At 37.2% G+C, this 22,164-nt stretch overlaps 1 protein-coding gene across 1 annotated transcript in view; it reads left to right on the top strand.

Moving 5' to 3' along the window:
• The window catches only part of SIK2 (salt inducible kinase 2), a 127,562-nt gene that overhangs the window by 54,694 nt on the left and 50,704 nt on the right, over positions 1-22,164 (top strand). The gene's annotated exons all lie outside the window — the stretch shown is intronic.

Raw genomic sequence — 22,164 nt, forward strand, 5'->3', positions numbered from 1 at the left:
CTGCTTTTAAGTTTCTCTCTTTATCTTTAACCTTTGGCGTTTTTATTATATGTCTTCGTGTTGTCTTCTTTGGGTCCAACTTGTTTGGGACTCTGTGCTTCCTGGACTTGTATGTCTATTTCCTTCACCAAATTAGGGAAATTTTCTTCCATTATTTTTTCAAATAAGTTTTCAATTTCTTGCTCTTCCTCTTCTCTTTCTGGCACCTCTATGATTCAGATGTTGGCACATTTGGAGATGTCCCAGAGTCTTGTTTTACTATCCTTATTTTTTTTTTAATTCTTGTTTCTTTCTGTTCTGGTTGAATGTTTATTTCTTCCTTACATTCTAAATCATTGATTTGAATCCCAACTTCCTTTCCTTCACTGTTGGTTCCCTGTATATTTTTCTCTATTTCATTTAGTGTAACCTTCATTTCTTCCTTTATTTTGTTGCTGCACTCAGTAAGTCCTTTCAGCATCTTGATTAGCAGTGTTTTGAACTCTGCATATGATAAGTTAGCTATTTCCATTTCATTTAGTTCTTTTTCTGGGGTTTTGTTCTGTTCTTTTGTTTGGGCCATATTTCTTTGTCTCCTTAATTTGGCAGCCTCGCTGTGTTTGTTTCTGTGTATTAGGTAGAGCTGTTTGATCCCTGTAAAAGGCACCTGTAAACTGTGCAAGGTGGATTCTTAAGTAATTGCTAGAGTGGGGCAACCTGCTTCACTGCTTTGTGGCTCTGTGTTAGGGGAGGGCTCAAAGAGGAGACAGTGTTGCTGCCTGGCTTCTGGATGTTTACCTGGCACCATTTCCAGTTACTTCACCCACTCCCCATATGTGACTGGCACCCTTCCAGCTGTTGCCCTGGTGTTGAATCCCGGAGTGGGTGTGTTTGTGTACATTTTAAGACCATGCAGGCCCTTTAATCAAAGTTTCCTGAAAATCAAGCAGTTTATTCTGCTACCCTAACCCCCACTGGTTTTTACAGCCAGAGGTTATGGGGATTTATCTTCCCAGCACTGGAACCCTGGGCTGTGTGGTCTGGCCTGGGGCTGGGATCACTCACTCCCAAAATATCCCTCCTGATTTCCTCTACCATATGTGAATGTGGGACCACCCCGGCTGTTCCACAGGAGCAGCCTCCACTCCATTCCGCTCTGTGTCTCCTCACCTCTCTGCCCACCCCCCTTGTCTCCACCCCTCCTACCTGTCTGGATGATTGTGGCTTCTTTAAATCTTGGTTATCAGACTTCCATAAAGTTCAATTTTCTGTCGGTTCTGTGTGTTGTTTTGAGGTTAGTTGTGATTATCTTTGTGGTTACACAAGGAAATAAAGTGTGTCTACCTATGCTTCCATCTTCACCAGAAGTCTGTTATATTATATAACTTTTGATTCAACTGTTTTTGGTTAAATCAAAGATGATTTTAATTTTAGATCGCTTATGGCTTTGTTCAGCCACAGTAAGGACTTGGCTTTTACTCTAAGTAATACAAGAAGCCGTTGGTGGGTTCTGGGCAGAGGACTGACATAACACGTAAAGATGTTTCCAAAGATGATTCTGGCTACTGTGTCAAGAGTAGAAGGTGGGGGAGGCAAAGAGAAATGTAGGAAAACCAATTAAGATGCTGTTGTAATAGTTCAGGCAAGGGTAGCTTAGACTAGAGTAGGAATGATGACGATAAAGAAAAGTCATGAGATTCTACACATATGCTGATGTTAGAACTGTCAGGATTTGCTGATGGATGTGGAGAGAGAAAGGAATCTCAAGATTAAGAATAGAGGGACCTTTTCACAATTTGGGAAGGTTGGGAAAGATGTATCATTGACAGGTAAATCAGGAAGGAAGTTTATAAAACAAAAGTTTGAAAGAGAGCAATAATTACAGTTAACTCCTTTATTATGAGTCACATACATGGTCCTTTTCTCTTTGCTTCCAGGTAGGTCTCATTCTGAGTGTAATAGAACTAAACTGCTAAGAGTTTGGAGAGGTGGGGGAGAAATATTTTTGCATATGTATATTTATTTCTCTCAGAATCTATGTATCTAACACATGGCAGTCCTCAGATGTATAGTTGTTAATAATTCTACATAGAGATATTCTGGATTTATGGAATTTCTGTGTTTCATCAAAATGATTGTAAAGAAAACCACTTTTCATTTGGACTCCATATAAAATTAGAAATGTTTGCTGACCAAAAAATTCCTAGTGAACTGCATTGGAAAACTTCTTAGTAAACTAGCAGTTAAGATGTTAATCACTTTGTAGAATTCCAGCTATGGTAATTTAACAGCCATCATGACATGCCAGTTATTTAGACCTTAACTTTAGTTTGCCGTTTGAATGTATCATTTCCTTAATCCCCTGCCATCATCTCTGAACTTGACTAGCCTTTTCTCAGTGATCATAGGCTACATTTCAGAACCCTGCTCCATGTTCTCAGTTCCCAAAGTATCTTTTCTACCTTTTATCTGTGTGTTTTGGGGCTGTCCATATTTGATAAAGTTTCATCCTATTTGTGGTACAAACTGCAACCTAATGACAGTAGTTTAAAATGCTGTGATATTTTTAATTGAATTTATTTGGGTGTCATGGGTTCACAAGATCATACAGGTTTCAATTGTACAACTCAATAAAACACTGTCTCTATACTACATAGTATGCCCACTGCCCCAAGCAAAGTCTCTTTCCATCCCCATTACCCCACCTGCCTTTTCCCACCTTCATCTCCCCCCACTCTCCTTTTCCCTCTGGCTACCACCACACTGTTGTCTGTGTCTATGTGTTATATATGTATGTTTTTTGGTTAATCCGTTCACCTGCTTTCATCTAGCCCTCTCTCCTGCTTCCCCTCTGATAGCGGTCTGTCTGTTCCATGTGTCCATGCCTCTGTTTCTATTTTGTCTGTCAGTTTATTTTGTTCATTAGGTTCCATATATAAGTGAGATTATATGGTGTTTGTCTTTTTCTGAATGGCTTATTTCACTTCACATAATGGTCTCTAGGTCCATCCATGGTGTTGCAAAAGGTAAGATTTTCTTCTTTTTATGGCCACGTAGTATTCCACTGTGTAAATGTACCACAGCTTTTTTTATCCCCTTACCTACTGATGGGCACTTGGGCTGTTTCTAAATCTTGGCTATAGTAGACAACGCTGCAATGAACATAGTGGTGCATAGATTCTTTCAAATTAGTGTTTTGGGATTCTTAGGATGTATTCCCAGAAGTGGGATCACTGGGTCAAAAGACAGTTTCATTTTTAATTTTTTGAGGAAACGCCGTACTGCTTTCCACAGTGGCTGTACCAGTCTGCATTCCCAGCAACAGTGCACAAGTTTCTCTGCGTTCTTGCTAGCACTGTTTGTTGATTTACTAATGGTAGCCCTTCTGGCAGGTGTGAAGTGCTACCTCATCCTGATTTTAATTTGCATCTCTCTGATGATTATGTAACAGGGTGCAGCCAAGAGAGGGGCCCCAAATAGGGATTTGGAACGGGGTCCAGAACTCAGGGTGTCCAGGAAATATTAGGATGTCCTCACCCCTTCCCCCCACAGGTGTGTGTCCCAGGGGAAGGGACACATGGAACAGGAACATGCAGGGTTGTTTTGCATAGCAACATCTTTGCAGCTAACCTCTGGCATGGTCATTTAACATATCTGTAACTTTTAACTGGTTGCATAGATATGTTAAATAGCTGTGGCCATGATCTGAGCCAGGGGGATGGAAGTGACTTCCACCTAAGACGCAACTGGGAGGCAACTCCCCCTAATTACAGCGCCAGTGTGAGAGCTTGGAGATGACTGGCTCCAAGCCATAGGGCCACGCCTACCCAGACCCACTATGGCAGCCCGGTAAAGCTGAAAGGATATGAGGGTGCTGGCAAGTGTAGCCCATTCTGGGAGGGCTGCAGAGGAGGATTGGCATGGGGATTTAAACCCAGACTTGGCAGCCATGCAATGGGGAGAGGACCATGCAGCTGTGGCAGTAGAGGAGAGAGGCACACACTTCTGGCAGAATGGGGGCCCCTGCAGCTTGGTTAGAGAGAATCACCATGCAGCTTTAGCAAAGAACCGCCACTCCACTTTGGCAAAGTGGCGAACCACCCCCCCCCCCGCCCCCTTGCAGCTTTGCCAAGAAGAACCATGTGGTTTTGGCCAGAGTGGGGACCCCTGCAGCTCTGGTAGAAGAGGACCACGTGGCGTTGGGGTGCTCCCTTTGGCCACATGGCCTGGGAAGCAGGAGAGGCTTTGCTGGGGAGAAGTGTGAAAGAACTCTTTCCAGTAGGCCATGAGAAGGTGCCACATGGCTTTGGATTAATTAGAGATCCTGCCTGGATGGTGACACAGCTGATGGTTTCAGTGGCCTGAATCACAGATGTTTGCTTCTTTTTCTGAGATATGGTACCCTGAATTAGGGCAGGGAGAGAAGGAGGCATCATGGGTGTCTGTGGGTATCCAAAAAGGACTTTGATATTTTAATGAAGACATTAGGTCACTACTTTAAGTCTGTATAGCTTTAAATAAACATTTATTTTCCTTTTCATAAATGTCTGGCATTAAAAGACGTCTTTCCTAAGGTGGCGGACAATCAAACCTGAGGGGGGGGGTCCTTTCGGTAATAATATATAGTAAACCACCCCCCCTTGATCTTGGCCTGACTGTTCTGTAACAGTTTTTGGCATCCCGGGGTCAGCCAATAATTGTCCCCACCCCAGTCTGTTCTGTAACAATTAGTGACATTGAGCATCTTTTCATATGTCTTCTGGCCATCTGAATGTCCTCTCTGGAGAACTGTCTATTCAGGTCCTTTGCCCATTTTTAATTGGGTTGTTTTTCTTGCTTGTGTTGAGTTATATAGGTTTTTATATATTTTGGAAATTAACCCCTTATCAGATGTATCATCAGCAAATTTGTTCTCCCATTTAGTGGGTTCCCTTTTCATTTTGTTGATTGTTTATTTTGCTTTTTAGTTTTATATTGTCCCATTTGTTTAGTTTTTCCTTTGTTCCCTTTGCCCAAGGAGATAAAGTGGCAAAAATATTGCAACAAGAGATTTCTGAGATTTTACTGTGTATGTTTTCTTCTAGGATAAAATGCTGTGAATTAAGTCTTTGTCATTTATCTGTATGATGAAATTTTCTTTAGGAAACGTAAAACCAGAAACGCATTGCATAGGAATGATAAATCCATGCTGGCACTGATTGCTTAATCCTGTAGATTTCAAAGGATCAAATCCAAAGGCGTTGACATATCTCACTGGCTTCTTCTAATTTGTTAATAGACATCCTTTTTTATAGAAAAGCTTAATGGTCCACAAATATTTGAGGTATAAGGTATTCAGTTTGAACTGTTGGTGATACCAGCACACAATGGACTTTAAATTAAAAATATGGCAAGGTCAGAATCTCCCCAAGTCTCTAGCTTGATTGAGCTCTTCTTGGAATTACAGAGCTCTACAATGCCCTAATATTATGAAGTATATTGAACTTATTCTTTGACTGTGCTTAAGGTGTTTAGCAAACCTTAGAGTAGAATTTTTTTAAGTGTGCAATAAAAATGATAAAGGAATCAATTTATTTTTTATTAACATTCTTGTAATAATTGGGTAAACAGTGATTATATTTAGCATGTCTTAACAGATTCCTAGAAAGCATGGGTTTACTGTTAAATTCTTTTTTTATTCTGCTCAAAGAGGATGGAAAAGATTGATTAGAAACATAACTCAGGGACCATTAAAAACTGCTGACTAAGCAACAACAACAAAGTAATCAGAAAACTCTTGTTCTGAAATCTAGACACCAGCACCAGCAAGAAGGTACACAAAAGTCTTGAAAGACTTTTAATGTCTTTCTAGTCGTAGGGCCATGTTTTAACTTCAGTAGATGTGCAGCTTTGAGGTAAGGATGCAGACACCTTCTGAATTGCAGATCCAACCATGATTAGCTTAAACTCTGACTTAAACAAAATTTGGGGATTAGTGAGAAAGCTACCAAACTGTGTCTTAGAGTGCTTTATTTTAAACTTTTGTTTGTTAACAGTCCTGGTAATCGTGTGTTTGGTTTTCTTAAAGTAATGACTAGAAACCCATGCTGATCTCTTTCCTGGTTAACCACATCTATAATAAAACCATCCATGTAAACACCTAGAGACATCAGTAAATAAATGTAAGAGTTGAGTCTGCAAACCAGCTCTCTGAAGTCATGTCCTTTGTTGAGTATTAATCCTCCAAAGGCCACAGAAGAAAACTTTGCTTGACTATACCTGTTCCTTTGCTATTCAGGACCATCACAACTAAATTCTTAGAATGAGAATGTTCCATCATAAGTATTTGCAGGTGGGTTTTTTTTTTCTGTTGTTAAAAAGAAGCGTTTATTAATTAGCTACATGGTTAGAGTCCTTATGTTCCTGCTTCTATTTAATCATATTTCTGTCACTTGGAGTACTCTTGTTTTGGCACACTACTACTAGCAGTCAAATCTTGTTTTTTAAAACTACCAGAGGTGGAGATGCAGGCTTTCTTGACTATATTAAATCCTGAATACTATGCAAACTGGAACCATTTATCTTTTCCCTTTTCTGTGCACCTCTTGGATTTTATCTGTTGGTTTTTGTTTGTTTGTTTGTTTGTTTGTTTGTTTTAATTGTTTGTTCAAGTACAGTTTTTTTCCTTATTCCCCATCCCAGCCCACCCCCCAGTCCCCCAGAACCTCCCTCCCGTTCTCACCCCCCCTTGTTATTGTCCATGTGTCCTTTATACTTGTTCCCGATCTGTTTTCTTCTAGCAGTCATTTTCCACCTAGGATTCTGTCTTCTCAGCCTCACTGCTGAATGAGTAGTAGCTTCAGAGCTTCTACCCAATACATTTTAACTTCTCTCTAATATCTAAAATAAGTGCCCTAGCAATTTTTGTGCCAGAAATTACAGGGAAAGTAATGAGATAAAAATAAACTAAGGGGGAACTGTACAGTTAAATATAGTTAACATGATTGATTTTATATGATTTGTATTTTACCACAATAAAAAATTTTAATAAACCAAAGGGAAATTTGAAGTCACATTTTTATACAGTTGATATCCATTGAAGTATCAATACTGAATTTAAAAGCAACCTGAGAAGTTACATTAAGTTATAGTAACTATATTTAGAAACTGAGGCCTGGAAAGATTAAGTGATTTGCGTAAGGAGGGGAGAATAGAGCCCTCAAATTTCAACATTAGTCTGTGTTGTTTTGGAGCTGTCTTTAATTACTCCCTTGACTTAGGAGCTAGCCATAACTAACCCTTCTGTCTAATTTATCTTCCTTTGGAATTGAATCATAATTTGTTTTTCAGAACCATGCCCAATAAGTTGTCCCCTTTTCCTGGAAATAGGAGGCAGTGGGAAAGTCTGGGTGCTAAATAGTGGGTCAACTGGCTTGAAAAAAGTGATTAAGTGACCTCCTTCTGAAAAGCTCAAACTACTCTTTTTTACATCATCTTACATAATAGAGCCAATAATTAATACAGTCTACAAGAGGAGTTCCCACCCAATTGGTCTTCAAAGCCAGTAAGGTTTGTTTTGATATCTAATGAGGTCATCCAGTGTGTAAAAATAATACAAATATATATGTAATAAATAACACAGAATATCTAAATTGTGTGGCAAAAATGTTCAAAAGATTTCTTTGTGCAATTATAGTTCATTTTATAGCTAAGCAAACTTCTCCTAATATTGAAAATTTTATCGGTCATATTTTTGCTGTGATAATGTTATATGACAAACAACTCTATGCTTTTCATTGATTTACATTAACATACATCTTTTTGTCTGTGCGTCCACTGGGAAGGCTGTATTTCAAGCTGTACATTGGGTTCAGTTCTGCCCCACGTGGCTCTCCTTCTAGACATGCTCTTATAATAGATGGTAGAAGCACAAGAGATTAAGAGAGATCAAGTCAGACCACACATGCTCCCCTTGACCAAGAAGACCAAAGGCAGTAGGGCAGGAGATGTGCCACCTGTTCCCCGGGAAGGCATTTCAGAGTCATGCAACAGAGGGGATCGATAAATAATCCTATTACAGGGAGGGAGTGAAGAATTGAGACAAATATCTACACAGAAATGTTTTAACCTTATAACGTCAGTTTGTTACTAAACTAACTGTCCTCCTTGATTTCTGAGCAGTAAATAGGTAGGGTTTTGTTTTGGGTTTTGTTTTGTTTTCCCGCTGGCCCTTCACTTTCACTACTATCCTTTTTCCTCTTACAAGTGACTTCACAGTGTCACTATTACTTAATGTGTTAGACCCCAGGAAACCTACATCATAGTCAGGCCACTGGCTGATAAACTAAGGGATTTAACTTTTTCCGAACTTGATTACCTGAGAAACTTGATTTGCCACTTAACTAAATGTTTTTGCACGAGCTTCATTGAAAAACTGTTCTTGCACAACACAGCTTAATCCACACTCTTGAGTTCCCTGTCCATTTCTGAATGAACCAATCCAGCCTAACTTCATTGCCTGTCTCAACTCACCTGAAGAACTCAATGAAAAAGTAAAACAGTAAATTTGCCCTTTGACTTATGAGTGAATGATGACAATGTGTTAGATCTCAATTATTTGCTAAAAACATATCTTCAGAGTACAAATATCCAAAACTAAAATATCAAAATTAACATATTTGCTTTCTTCATCATCAATATCTTATTACCCAAGTTTGACATTTCAATCCTAATTCCTAAAAATGGCATGGTTTGGTAAACCATAGTCTTTTCTTTGGACTATATTTCTTTCCTTCTTAAGAAATAATTGCACATCAAAATAGCTCTCTGGGTGTATTTGTGTAAAGAACGTGTTGGAAGTGTGACCAGATTGCATTTATAAATATTATTGTAACACTACCACAAATTGAGTAAATAGCACCCAGCGTCAGTAGTTCAGCTTAGAGTGATTCATTTATTAGTCCAGTCGTAGTCATTACTCAGAAATAATTCACAACAGATTTTGAGATCCTGTAGAGATGATAAAAATAGGTGAGATGAAAATACCTATTTAGGGAATTGTCTGGAATGTTTTAATGCCTTCGAGTTGACATCATTACCTGGTGGTGTTAAATATGACTCCGGACACTTTCCTAGGTTTTTCACTTGATTTTTTTTTAAAGAAATCACTGTCTGAAAAACAGTTCTGGGACAGTTAATGAAATGTTACTGCATGTATCAAAATCAGTAAGAAAACCGAGCTATTCTGGAATTAAGAGAGCTTATGATCTTCAGACAGTATCTCATCTTATGTCTGTAAGCCAGTACTGCCTCGTGACATCTCTTCTATTATTGTTTGGAAGGCTGAATAAAGTTCTTGTTATTTAACCTTCTTTCCTCAGATATATTGTAAATTTGTTTGCATTAGGGACTGAATTTTATCTTCGTGTGACTCTCTCACCAGCTATCAGAACCATTCCCATAGGGGTGCTTAAACTTTTGTTTGAATTTTTGCTTAATGGGACTGTACAGCTTATTAAAATAGAATTCATAGTTTCAGATTATTTTAAGTGCTTTAAACATGTAAATTAGACCAGGTCTCTCATCTACTTAAGACCATTAAATGGTTTCCCAATATTTTAAAATACAGACTCCTTCCTCAAGCTTCTGTATTCTTCTTAAGTTGACTCCCACTTCTTCAGTCTCATATGCCTTCACTTCTTCCTTGCTCTTTATGCATAAGCTTCATTTGGTGTCCTTTCAGTTTCATGAGTGTGTTACATTGTTCCTTGAATGCTTTTCTCCCCTGTTGAAATAGTACCATCTCATAAATGCTTCTCCTGATCACCCTATCAAAAGTGGCCTCCCCCAGATACTTTCTAGCCGCTCACCCTGTTTCTCTGTCATTTATTCTCTATAATTTTATTTTTCTATTTATTGTCATTGCCTCTGCCCAGATAGAAGTTCCATGAGGGCAAAGTGTCAAGCATAATGGCTAACACAAAGAAGTTACCAAGTATTTGTTCAATGAATGAATGAATGAATGAATGACTCTTACACTTTAAACTCGCAATAGATTTCAACGTTCTTTCCTAATTTGATTCCACGAGGGAGAAAGCATTGTGCTCTGAGACTGACCTAGAGAAAATCAGTACAATTGAGGGTCCAGGTAGTTGTATATTACTGTGCTCTTTATTCTTTTGTGATTTATTTTATTTTGATTCATAACTGACAGGGGCTGTGTTTATTAACATCTATACACATGTATGGAAAACCGAGCCAAAAATCATATTTTCTTACATGTTTATTTTTATAAGCTTTCTTGCTTGATTTGCCCTATTAAGTATTCCAGAACTGGAAATACAAATTTTTTTCTAATGCATACTTTGTGTTGTTATTACTAGGTTCTTACTGTACACTACAGACAGCATATTTTCATGCAACAGGGTAAAGAAATTACAGTTTATGGACAGAAGCCAATGGTTAATGGCTTCTCGTAAAGGGTTCTTTGCCATCAAGTTAGAATTTATGTGTGAAGAGGTTTAAGGTACAACCCTCCCACAAAGAACAAAACTTGGGGTTTGTTTCTGAGAAACCAGAGCCATCCAGGACCTGAATAACTTGTCCAAGGTCACACAGTAGCAAGAAATAGAAAAAGCATCCCAAATCTGGCTTGACTCTAGGACTTATTTTTGAAATCTCCTTAGGTATAAAGAAATCAGAAATTTACTTTAGTTTTGTATTTTTTTAAAGATATGAAACTTTTTGAAGTCTTTTGTTTGATGTCTGCTACTGTCATCAGATACTGCAACCTATTGGCTTCTAGATAGGGGCTATACATTAGAAAAGTTTGACAATACTTGCTTTTAATTTTTGCTGAAAACTTTAACATATAGTCACAGAAGTCAATTGTAAATAATTTGCAACACTTTAAACTATGTATTGTACCTAAAAACTCATTCACTTCTCAGAAGATGTGGGTGGCTTCAGTAGCTCCACATAACTTGGAGAACTGATTCGGAGTCTAACAGATGCGAGCAGTCAAGTGCAGGAAAATTGCTGAAAGCACAATTAAATTGCCAGAGTATATGACAACAACAATCTCCTTTAATTTTTGTCAAGCACGCAATTTAAAATGATTACATACTTATAAAACAAACAGAAAAACGAAATATTTAAAACCTATAGTTTCATATTATAAATGTGTCTCAAAGTTAAGTGCAATGTGATTTAATATATGATAAGTAATATAATCTAATATTTAAAATCAGAATAACTCCTGTTATCCTAATTTAATACAGATCATATACCTAATCCATTTTTATTAGTGGTCACAGTATAAAGTGATATTAATTTACTAAAAACTGTTTTCAGGGCTTTATTTTTTTTTTAAGATTTTATGTATTTATTTTTAAAGAGGGAAAGGAGGGAGAAAAAGAGAGAGAGAGAGAAACATCAGTGTGTGGTTGCTGGGGGCTGTGGCATGCAACCCAGGCATGTGCCCTGACTGGGAATCGAATCTGCGACACTTTGGTTCGCAGCCCGAGCTCAATCCACTGAGCTATGCCAGCCAGGGTCAGGGCTTTATTTTATTATTGGACCTTTCTTTGTTTTATTTTATCCAAGAATGATTGATTAGAACCAGCACAATCCAAGTTGACAAAGACCAGAGTGCTGAGCTACAGTGAAATAGTTTTATTTTACTGCAACATTTTATTCTGATTAAAGGAAAAAGTAATGTTGGAGGAAAAGATGAGTAGAAATTTGAGTCTGGGGATTGAAAATAATGGAACTTCTAAATATTTTGAAGGGGACAAATGAGCCAATTTTGATAATATTATTGGAGCCTCAGGGTTTATAGTGATTATATTCCTAAAAACACTATTTCTTGTCAAATTTAGTGCTTAGAAATATGAAGTTTTTGCAGATTTGTGGATTAGGTCCCTTTGACCAGGATTTAATTATCTGAGGCATGGGGTTTTTTGGTTTATTTGTTTGCTTGCTTGTTAGCCTTTTTAAAAGGCTAATTAAGCACAAAATTTTAAAATGGCATTGTCCTGGTCAGTGTGGCTCAGTTGGAGCACTGTCCTGTAAACCAAAAGATTGTGGGTTCGGTTACCTGTCCAGGCACATGGCTGGGTTGTGGGTTCTGTCCCTAGTTGGGGCACATATGAGAGGCAACTAATCAGTATGTGCGTCTCTCTCTCACATCAGTGTTTCTCTCGCTCTCTCTCCCTCCTTTCCCCTCTCTCTAAAATCAAAAGCATGTCCTCGGTTGAGGATAAAAAATAATAAAATAAAATAAAATGGCATCAGCCTTTTTACTCCCAAATTATAAATGGATGAAATTACAAATTTAATCATTTTAACATAACAATAAATAATTAATTGCATAAGCTACTAATCTTTTGGTCTGTTACTCAGCTCCAGCTTTCAGAGGTGCTAATAATTTCCAACTAAAAACTATTAAGCTTAAGATACTCATTCAAAGATTCTGATATCCCTGAAACTTAAGGAAACACAACTGGCTAGGTTTCTCCACTTTGATAAGTTGCTGGGGAAGGTGCCCCTTATACCTGGGGGGGCGGGGGGGAGAAATGTCACAGGTGCTGATGTAGGTGATGATGATGATGATAGCAGCTAACATTTACTAAGCATTTATTATATGTTAGGCATTGTGCTGTGAAATCAACACCTATAAATACAGGATGAAAACACTTATTAATTAAACCATATAGAAGTTTTATATAAACCATTCAAGTTTTATATAACTTGAAACCTGTGTATTGGTGCTTCTGTTATATTTAATTTAGGGTTTGGTAGAAGATGACTCTTGAATTTTTGAGGTTAAGTGACTAAGATGTTAGTTATAGTGGTAGAAGGTGGTAATGAAGTTTATAAAAAGAAAGAAGAGCTCAATCTTGATAACACTGCAGCAGCTAAAGAAGAATCTGTAGATGTACAAGTGAGCAACTATTGAAAGGCAAAATGCACTTGTTAAATCAGGAATTTATTTTTATAAAAGTTCTAATCAGTGAATGAAATCCCCCAAGGCAGAATTTCTTAACCTCGATTAAACCTAAGATTTTATAGACCCCCCCTGAAAATTGCCTGTCAAATTTTATATGTGTGTTTGTATGTAAATACAATTTTCATTAGATTCTCAGTAGAATCTGTGAGCAGCAGACTCCCAGTCAGTGGTAAGACATGCCTTGACTGACTGAAGAGTCACTCAGGAAACAGGCACTGCCTTAGAGGAGTATGAAAGAGAACTGCATTATCTAGCTCAAAATAAGGCGGATTGGAGGTTATCCACAAGAACATGGTAACTTAGATTAATTCTGTAGGGGAAGGAGTTTAGAAAAAGGCCTAAGGCCCAGAACTAGACTATTGTAGTTTTATATGGTTAGGCGAGAAAGAAGAGCCAGTTAGTGAAAGAGATGGAGGAAAACTAGATAAACACAGAATTAGCTGAAGAGATGTTTATTTTGAAAACCAATTAAGTATAAAATGTAATAGAAAGTCATAAAAGGTGAGAACTGAGAAAAGGTAATTGGCTTTAGGCTAGTCACGTTACTGGTGACTTTAAAGCAATTTCAATGGAGTGTGACCCATAGAAACCGTATTGCAGGGGCCTCTGGATCAATGGTAGTTAGGAAAGGAGGCAGCCTGAGTCAGCCTCTGACAATGTAATGAGAACAGTAATTATCACGGTTGAAATAATAGCAGCTAACATTTTTGAGCACTCATAAGTGGCAGGCACCATGAAGAGGTGTTTTTTTTTCCTTTTTCAATTGCTTTTTCCATTTACTTTTCACATAACTTTATGAGGTGGCTTCCATTATTATCTCCATTTTTAGATTAGCAAATATAGGTTTGTGGGGGTTAAGTAATTTGCTCCAGGTCATATAGTTAACAAGTACTAAGACAGAATTTGAACCCAGGCCAGCCTGACTCAGCCTTTATTCTTATCACCAAGCTACTAACCTTTAATGTCTGCAATAATGTAAAGAAGTGTGAAAGATTTCTGTGTACTGCTATGACTTGGAGAGAAAAAAGGATAAATGTTGTTATATAAGAAGTAGGAAGAAGACAATTATATATATGTATTTTCATATATAAAATGAAACAGAAAGGGTCAACCAAAAATTAATAAAGTTATCTTTAGGCAGGGAATAGGAACAGACTTCTTGGACTGTATGGTGTCACATAGTTTTAACTTTGGTGTCATATTAAACATCAGCTAAATATTTTACATATTCAAAAATAAACAGGGAAAAAGAAAATCCCTTTTATTTAAAAACAAACATAAATGTACTATATATCATGCTGGCAACATACCACATAGAGATAGCTTTTTAAAAATATATTTATTTATTTATTTTTAGAGAGAGAAGAGAGGGAGCAAGGGAGAGAGAGAGAAACATCAATGTGCGGTTGCTGGGGGCCATGGCCTGCAACCCAGGCATGTGCCCTGGCTGGGAATGGAACCTGCAGTGCTTTGGTTCGCAGCCCATGCTCAATCCACTGAGCTACACCAGCCAGGGCTAGAGATAGCTTTTTAAGTAACTTCAAAACATTGTATTCAGACTGTATTCTTAGGATAGTATAATCTCAACATTAAAAGAATTGCAAAGAAATGTTAACTTTTAAACTTCATCCAGTAATTTTATTGTTCATAGTAATATTAGTATAGCTATTTTGAATATATCTTATAACTATTGTAGTATAAAACAAGTAATATATGTTAATGTTAAGAACCAGGATCTTTTATATGAGAAAAATAAATGCAAATACAAAAACCAAAGAAAAGTAATTCCTATAACTTTAAACTTGACATGGAGTGAATTCATTGCTATTTTTCTCTTTAAAAGTACTTATTTCTGCCCTGGCTGGTGTAGCTCAGTGGATTGAGCGCAGGCCTGCAAACCAAAGGGTTGCTAGTTTGATTCCCAGTCAGGGCACATGCCTGGGTTGTGGGGCCAGGTCCCCAGTGGGGACTATGTGAGAGGCAACCACACATTGATGTTTCTCTCTCTCTCTCTCTCTCTCTCTATCTATCTATCTCTATCTCTATCTCCTTCTCTTCCCCTCTCTAAAAATAAATAAATAAAATATTTTTTAAAAGGTACTTATTTTCTAGCTTTGACCCTGAAAAGGCTTAGAAGCAGTACCACCCTGTTAACTAAGAAGCACCCGAGCACCTAAGTACCATTCCCAGTAACAAGAACCAAGGCTTCCTGGAAAAATGACTGATTCTAGGTTTAAGGCAAGAAGTATTAAAGATAAGCATGAGACACTTCTATTTTATCAGAAAGCAATAAAGTATTGAATATTTCTGTGGTCATATTAAAAAACAAAAACATTGTAAAGAGGTTTCTACTTGTGAAAGATGGAAAATTTGGGGCATCAAAAAGTATAAGAGCCAATTAAAACTGAATATGTAAGAATCCATGCACTCATTATGATAGTTAAGAGAATCATACAAGAGGGAGAAAAAAGAAAGCTAAATATAGGTGGAAAAAAGTCTTAAAAAACACACATAAAATCCTAATAGATCCAATTGGAGGTAGCCAGCATACCAACCCCTTACTCTGAAAATTAGTGCTTAAGGAGGAAGATTTAAGCATTTATCTTTCCTCACCTGTTTTAGTTGTATTTCAGGATAACTAAATAGCTGTAACTGATGAGAAAAAGCTCTTTTCTACAGAAAAATGTCATCTAATAAATGTGGCTGGAATAAAAAAATTAGAAAAATCACAATTTTGCAACACATAGTGAAGTAATTGATTCAGGTATGACCACTAATGAACACTAAAGTCAGTCCTGTGGTTCTCAAAGTGTGGTCCCTCTTCCAGCATTTTAAGCATCACCTGGGTACTTTTAAAAAAATATATAAATTCATGGACTCTTTCCAACACCTACTATATATCAGAAACTCTGAAGGTAGGTCCCTGTAATGTGCTTTGTTAGCCCTCTAAAAGTTATGATGTATACTTGAGCTTTAGAACCATATTAGGAGAAAGAGTGATGAGACTCTTTAATTGAAGGATAGGTCTATCATTCCTAGAATTCACTGATCAATCTTGGCAGTCCTAAAGTGGAGAACCAGATATTAGATTCTTCCTCGTAGATACACCTGTGACATATTCTTGCCACTCTCCTCAAAAAATTAAACCTGAGTCTATTCTATTCTTTATACTTGAATTCCAGTTAATTGGAAATACAGGTGATAGAAGAATAAGACAAACAATATTATGAGGAGACAAAGAACAAATTTAGAGTTTAGGATGGCCAATCCAGTTTCTTTAATAAGTCAATGGCGCGGGAAAAGGGTTGGGGAGGAAAAGGGTATGGAACTGTTCCAGAATAAAAAGACTCCAAAGACAAAATAATTAGGAAATGTACATCTTGTTTGGGTCCTGACTCCAGTAGCCAACTAAGGAAATCTGAATTCAGACTGTGTATTAGATGATATTAAGGAATTGTTGATTTCGTTAGGTGTGGTAATGGTATTGTGGTTATATAAAAAAAATGGTTTGTTTGGTTTTCTTTTTTTTTAGAGAGAGAGAGATGTATACAAAAGTAGGGTGAAACAAAATTATGCCAAAATTTGCCTTAGGTTACTATAGCAGAAAAAGGAATTAAAAAGAAAAAAGGATAAATGATGCAAGTATGGCAAAATGTTGAGAACTCCTGAATCTCAGGGATTCTTTATACCATTTTCTCTACTTTCATGTATATTTGAGACTTTCATAATAAAAAGAGAAAATTTAAAATGGTCTGTAAAATAATGTTTATTGGAATATATTTATTTCTATTCTAGCCTTTGTCACAGCATATTGTAATTGTTTATTTGTGTGTGCCAGTATTTTTCAAACTATCAGTATTGAAAGACCAATTTTTTAATTGTCCAGTCTGTCACAGACCATGACTTTTGTAATGTAATGTACAATAAAAACCAGTTACCAGAAAAACAACAGGACATACAAAATATAACCTTAAGAAGTTTTGTGCCCTGGCTGGGTGGCTTAGTTGATTGGAGCATCATCCCATACACCAAAAGGTTGTGGGTTCAATCCCCAGTGTTTGAGGTAACCAGTCAATGTTTCTCACATTAGTGTTTCTCTCTCCCCCGCCCCCTTCATCTCTCTCTAAAATAAATAAACATATCCTCAAGTGAGTATTAAAAAATTTTGTTATAAAAGTCAATGAGCATAAAATTACATTTTACTTAAATGTCAGTAAAAGTGCAAGCATAGGGAAAAACTTTTTGGAAATTGTATTCATTCATCAAAAATACACACATAGGCAATTAGTATACAGAAGGGCTAAGTTTCTCCTGTAATAATTAAGAATTTAAAGTAAAACATGAGCGTGCTTTTGCATCTTAACTTGAGGTCCTTGTTTATTAACTTGAGCTTAGATTGATGACAGTGCCCTTCACAGAGGATGATGTATACCTAAACTGATTTTGTTTGTAGACAGGATTTTGCCTCAGTTACTTCTGTTGCTGATTTCTCAGCAGATGATATAGTTTTGGAGGATGCCTACCCTGCAGAAATCCTAAAGAATGGGGAAGATAATACATAAGCCGTAATATTCGCTTAGATTTTTTCTTAAAGTGTGAAAATACCACTTCTTTAAATAGTTGGTCTCTCAATCTCTGGAATGCAAATGTTGCCATTTTTCTCACACTGTATGCTATATATTTATTGACATGTGATGACTGTGACTTCACATGGTAATTTTAGGTTGGGATGTACCATGCCTTTGTTTTTCAGACAGTACCCTTCTTGCCAAACTTTAAAGCTTTTCTTTCCCCTTGGCTCTGGTGGTACTTATTTTTGACTGTTTGCTTCAAACAAATACCAATTGCTATAGATTCATGTGTACTTCCCAGAACTCATTTAGTAGGAGGCAGTTTGGGCTCTTTTTCCATATATATTAACCTGATCTGATGATCAGATCAGATCACATCAGATCTGTTAGGTTTCTCTGTTTTGCCAATATCTTAAAAATCTTTTTCACTTACACATATTGACTCAGCATTTTCAACAGAAAGAAATTTTGTCTGTCTGGGAAGCAAATCATCTGTCTATGAAATAACTGCCTCACTTAGTGATACAATTTAAATAGCATGTGGTGAAAAATTGTAAGAAAAAATCTTACTAGCCAAAAGAGATTCCTCCACCGAAAATATTGCATTCCCCGCATTAACTTATTTTGCCCCAATGATCCAGAACTTCATTATGGACTTCCCAGCTCTTCCAGTATAGAAAGGAGGCTCAGGTTTATTCTTATGAATAGAAAGCACATTGTCTACTTGCCATTTACTTAAATGTAGCTTGGACATTTTCACTGTAAAGTCTGCGTATTTGTTCTTAAGTGATCCTTTTTCCCTTTCAGAATTGTGAATGGCTACTATGTGGCCTCTGTAAAGGCAAAGGGAAGATGTGATGAATTGATTATCTCTCAGTTTATGATTATAGCAGATATAAAACAATATACAAAATGTCCACACACAAAATGTCCACTTAAATTTAAAGGCTATAACTTGTAGAATGTAACACTACTACTCCACAATTTTATACTGCTGTTATGGAAAGGTTCATGATAACATCTGTGATAAAATCTTAAGTACTTAAGTATTTAAATACTCCACCTAAGATGTTTTGTACACAGTGCTAAGCATTGTGGGGAGTTCAGAGGAAAGTGATATGATCCCTATCCTCAGAAAGCTTTAATGAAGGCATCTTTTATTTTCTAAAGCATAGTGTGTTAGAATTAGGGCCGTGTGTGTATCCAAACATGAACATGTGCTGGGATATTTATGATACAGATCCAAATAATTAAAGTGTGAGGCAATGTGTCAAGGAGTTCAGAGAAGAGATTTGAAGTGATTTCTATTTGAAGTGATGAGGGGCTGTTTAAGATCAAAGTGGCATTTGAGGAGGGTTTTGAAAGGGTGGTTAGGATTTCAGGAGGAGTCTAATAAAGAATCAGCTTGATGTAGTAAAAAAAAAAAATTCAAAGTTCCTAATTCTACATCAGCTATTCACTTACTAAATAAATTAATTCTGCCAGATTACTTACTTCCTCTGATCATCAGTTTCCTCAAATATAAAATAGGAATTAGAGGGGAGCTTTAAGTGGGTGGAGGGATAGAGCAAAAAAGAAAAAAAGAGAGAGCTCATGTACAGGGACAACATTGTGATGAGAGTTGGGGAAGGAGGATGGGTGGAGGTGGAAGATGATATGGGGATAAAAAGTAGTGGAAAAATACATTAAAAAAATAATGTATAGCCCTGGCTGGTGTGCATCAGTGGATTGAGTGCTGGCCTGCGAACCAAAGGGTTGCCTGTTCAATTCCCAGTCAGGACCCATGCCTGGGTTGCAGGCCAGGTCTCTGGTGGGGAGTGCATGAGAGGCAACCACACATCGATGCTTAAATCAGGCCTTTCTCCCTGCCTTCCCTTCTTTAGAAATAAATAAAGAAAAAATTTTTAAAAATAATGTATAATAAAAACAAATAAAAATAGGGATTAGAGTAAGAGTTACAGAGGAATTTTTAGGAAGATTAAGTGAGATACCTTAATATGAACATGCTCTATAAACTGTGAAAGGCTATACATACTTTAGTAAATTTTATAGTAGATTTAAGGATGACATGAGCCAAAGGCATAGAATTGGAAAACTAGTAAACCACATAGCCTAGAGCAGATAATATATGAAGGTGACTGTGATTATAGATTCACCCGTGCACTTCCTTACTTGGGGAAAATAATTAGAAAAGCCTGTCATGATTTATTTTGCTCTTTCCCTCAAAAGTACATTTCAAAGGCCTTTAAGATCTTCAGGTGAAACTTGTATGAGTTGAATATTTAGTTTTATTAAGTTTATATAAACATGCAAAATTAATTTTCAGGTAAATAGATTTAATAGAGATTATAACATTGCACAAAGGTAACTAAAGTATCTTGCCAAGTATATATATGTTTTGAGAACATTGTCTATCATAAGGGTGCTCGGTTTCAAGAACAAGTCTCCGTATTCTTAGGTAGATCTTAATTACTCCATTGAATAAAAGAACAGAGTGTGGACTTCCAGCCAAGATGAAGGCATAGGTAGATACACTTTGCCTCCTTACACAATCAAAAGAAGGATAACAACAAATTTAAAAACAAAAAATAACCTGAACTGCCACAAAATCGAACTGTATAGAAGTCCAACAACCAAGGAGTTAAAGAAGAAATATTCATCCAGACCGGTAGGAGGGACAGAGATGGGCAGCCACAGTGGAGAGGACTTGTGCAAAGGCAGTGGCTGGTGGAATAGGTGGTCCCACATTTGCTTGCAGATAAACTGGAAGGAACAACTGGGGAGCAAGAAAGAGCGTGCAACCCAGGGTTCCAGCGTGGGGGAAATAAAGCTTCAAAACCTCTGACTGAAAAAAACCTTTGAGGTTTGAGGTGGCAGGAGAAACTCCCAGCCTCACAAGAGAGTTCACTGGAGAGACCACAAGGTCCTAGAACGTACAGAAACCCACCCACCTGGGAATCAGCACCAGAAGGGCCCAATTTGCTTGTGGTAAGCAGGGGAAGTAACTAAAAGCCAGCTGAGAGCAGAACAAGTTGTATTGTTCCCTCTCAGACCCTTCCGCCACAAGTAGTGCCACATACAACACAGCAAAGTGAGTTGCCCTACCCTGGCAAATACCTAAGGCTCTGCCCCTTACTACGTAGCAGGTGTGCCATGACAAAAAATAAGGCTCAAATGAAAGAACAGATCAAAACTCCGGAAAAAATGCAGTTAAATAATGAAGAAGTAGCCAAACTATCAGATAAGGAGTTCAAAACACTGGTAATCAGGATGCTCACAGAAATGGTTGGAAATGGCCCCAAGATAGAGAAAGAAGTGAAGGCTATGACAAGTGAAATGAAGGAAAATGTACAGGGAACCAACAGTGAAGGGAAGGAAACTGTGACACAAATCAATAATTTGGAGCAGAAGGAAGAAATAAACATTCAACCAGAACAGAATGAAGAAACAAAAATGCATTTGGGAACCTCTGGGACAACTTTAAATGTTCTAGCATCTGAGTATCAGAAGGAGAAGAGGAATCATAGGGGTATCAGAAGGAGAAGAGGAAGATCAAGAAATTGAAAGCTTATTTCAAAACATAATGGAGAACTTCCCCAATCTGGCAAAGGAAATAGACTTCCAGGAAGTTCAGGAAGCTCAGAGAGTCCCAAAGAAGTTGGACCCAAGGAAGCACACACCAAGGCACATCATAATTACATTACCCAAGATTAAAGATAAGGAGAGAATCTTAAAAGCAGCAAGACAAAATAAGACAGTTACCTACAAAGGAGTTCCCCGAAGACTGTCAGCTGATTTCTTAAAAGAAATCTTACAAGCAAGAAGGGACTGGAAAGTATTCAAAGTCATGAAAGGCAAGGATCTACATCCAAGCTTACTCCATCCAGCAAAGCTATCATATAGAATGGAAGGGCAGATAACGTGTTTCCCAGATAAGGTCAGGTTCAAGGAGTTCATCATCACTAAGCTCTTATTTTATGAAATGTTAAAGGAACTTATCTAGAAAAAGAAGATGATAAAAAATGAACAGTAAAATGACAACAGACTCACAACTATCAATAACAGAACTTAAAAAAAACAAAAATGAACTAAGCAAACAATGAGCACAGGAATAGATGCACAGAAATAGAGATCACATGGAGGGTTATCAGTAGGGAGGGGGAGGGAGGAAAGTGGGGGGAAAGGTGCAGGGAATTAAAAGCCTAATTGGTAGGTACAAAATAGACAGGGAGATGTTAAGAATAGTATGGAAAATGGAGAAGCCAAAGAACTTATATGCATGACCCATGAACATGAACTAAAGTGGGGGAATGATGGTGGGAGGGGGAGTATAGAGTAGAAGGGAATAAAGGGGAGAAAAAAATGGGACAACTGTAATAGCATAATCAATAAAATATATTAAAATTAACAAAAAAGAAAAAAAGAACAAAGTGTGAATTATTTAAGCTACTACCAGGAGCCATCTTACCTGATGTTACAGGTGGTTTGTATAATAACTACATAAAATGATATTTTTAAAAGAAAGATAACTCTTATGTGATGGAGTGTCAGAGAATTGATTCACATTGTTTTACATAAATTTTAATTTTTAAATGTGGTTAGGAATATTCAGTATCCAGTACATTT

The sequence above is a fragment of the Phyllostomus hastatus genome, unplaced genomic scaffold (genome assembly GCF_019186645.2).
Source record: "Phyllostomus hastatus isolate PE091 unplaced genomic scaffold, TTU_PhHast_1.1 phas_contig_113, whole genome shotgun sequence".
NCBI classification, from domain to species: Eukaryota; Metazoa; Chordata; class Mammalia; order Chiroptera; family Phyllostomidae; genus Phyllostomus; species Phyllostomus hastatus.